Here is a 2224-nt window from a genome sequence, read left to right as displayed (position 1 = left end):
GGGGTTTATAGTAAGAATAAGACACCGTGTAAAAGTGCAAATTAAATAATAGGTATTCAATAAATTGTAGTTACTATTTTTGTTATAGTGTGAAAACATAACTAGATTTTCCTTATGGTGGTGGCTTTCAGACTTTGACCGCAACTAAGTATTTGTACTGTGACAAATGTGTATCTCACTCACATCCATAATTTAACGTGAACCAAAAGTTTTGCAAAACACTTACTATGTGCAACATATGCTGATATTTTCTATACTATTTTATTTCAGGTTTCCGAATGTTGATAATAACTCACTAGTAACTGATTTCGTTGATTGTTATCCTACCAATGGATCATCACCTTAAGTTTAAAAAATGCTGAACTCTGAATAGTAGACATCTAAGTATAGTATTTAAGCTTAACTCTGTTCTGGCTGTACTTTCAACTTGGTTTTGGCAATTTATCAATACTTGTTTTTCAGGCGGAAGCAAGAATAGAGAGAGAATAGGAAGAAAAGTTAAAATAGATCATACCCAATTACAATGAACATTATCTCAAAAAATATAAATCTTCTATAAAGTAAAAGTTATTTCCATGGGCCTCGTTAGTTTGCCTGAAATGCTTTCGGGACACTTTATATGTAGACTAAGTAATTGTACAGTCTACATTTTAACTTGTTTTGCTTAGATTAAACAATCTCCCAGAAAAATCAAAATTGGTGAGAAAAAAAAATTCACTCCACAAAATGAAAGAGCAATACATATATTTAAATAACTTCCAACTTTACTAAGTTTCCAAAAAACATTTCCTCACTTAGTAATTCACAAAAGTTTGAGGCCCACTCAGTTTTTTCTCCTAAATCATGTAGATTGCAACTATAATTTCCAGGAAGATATCAATTACCAAAAAAAAAAAAAAAAGTCTACTGCAGTGAAACCTAGAATGTCCTATGGAATTCTGTGTAATGAAATTTTACCTCTCTACCTTTAGGAAAAGGATCAACTTCAACGTCACAGATTATCAGATGACTTATTAATGCTAAAAACTAGTGGGCAGAAAAAAAATCTAAAAAGACTTTGAAAGTGATAAGACAAACAAAAAATATTGAGCTCTCAAGAAAGTAAAAAAGAATAAAAATCTCAGACTATTCAATCACCTTCCATAATAAGAGTAATAAGTCTTTTGAATCAAGGAAAAGTACTGACTGGATGGGCGGGGGTGGATATGATCTGAGTCCTTTGACACCTTAATATTGAAATAATGTTTGGTTCATGCTGTTAGCTTATTAGCAGATTGAATTAAGTAAGTAATCACCAATGATTAAAAGCCACAATGAAGAGGGGGCTGATTCTTAACAAAAGGAGTTGCCCTGGGTTTTCAAGCTAACTGCCATTATTAATAATTTGGGTAGAAAATATTCATATTTTGTGTGAGATAATGATTGCTCACTACTAGGTTATAGCACAACATACTAAGTGACTACCACTCAAAATGGCAAAATAAATGAGAATGCTAAACAAGGCTTAAATAATAATAAATAACAAATGAGAGTATTAAAGAAGGGTAGGGAGACATACATAAGTACAAAGAAAAACAATCTCTGCAGAAAAAAGAAAAATGAGGTTGTACAAATGAGAAGAAACAGATGTAAGGTTTCACTGTAGATCAAAGTAGCCAAATAGTGGTGATTTTAAAAGCATGTAGAAGAATATAAACAGGTAAGAAAATTAAAAAATTGAATATATAAGCTCCTGTCTTTTACTTAGCAGTGATTAGAAATGTAATTTAAATTGTGTTTAGTCCTATAACTTTAAAATTTTTTAGAAAGTAAAAAACTTAAGAAGAGTATCAAGTCCCCCTCAGAGTAAAAAGGGAGGAAGGTGGTCCTATATGATAAATGACGTCATGCAGCTTATAGTAATCACATTGGTAGTATAACATATTCTAGAGACTTAGAGGGTGCCAGTAACCATGCTAAAATCCACATTCACTAGAAAGGTCTGTATAAATGATAAAAATAGTTGTGGAGGCATTGTTTTTTCCTCCATACTCCCCAGAACAGTGTATTTGTGAGGGTTTCTTTGTAAAGAAGCAATTATAACAATGTATCTCAACATGACAAATGTATTCATGAAAAATTACTTCTAAACTAAACTTTTTTAAAAGTACCAAATATTTTAGTTAAAGAAACCTTGGGGTATATAACAAAGATAACTGTATTTGGATATCTGTAGTTTTACATA

At 31.2% G+C, this 2224-nt stretch overlaps 1 protein-coding gene across 1 annotated transcript in view; it reads right to left on the bottom strand.

The window, feature by feature from the left end:
• Positions 1-2224, bottom strand: part of NAA15 (N(alpha)-acetyltransferase 15, NatA auxiliary subunit) — a 126699-nt gene that overhangs the window by 37772 nt on the left and 86703 nt on the right. The gene's annotated exons all lie outside the window — the stretch shown is intronic.

This window comes from Propithecus coquereli, unplaced genomic scaffold, assembly GCF_000956105.1.
Source record: "Propithecus coquereli isolate 6110/MARCELLA unplaced genomic scaffold, Pcoq_1.0 Scaffold112, whole genome shotgun sequence".
NCBI classification, from domain to species: Eukaryota; Metazoa; Chordata; class Mammalia; order Primates; family Indriidae; genus Propithecus; species Propithecus coquereli.
This window is presented reverse-complemented; position numbering and strand designations above follow the sequence as displayed.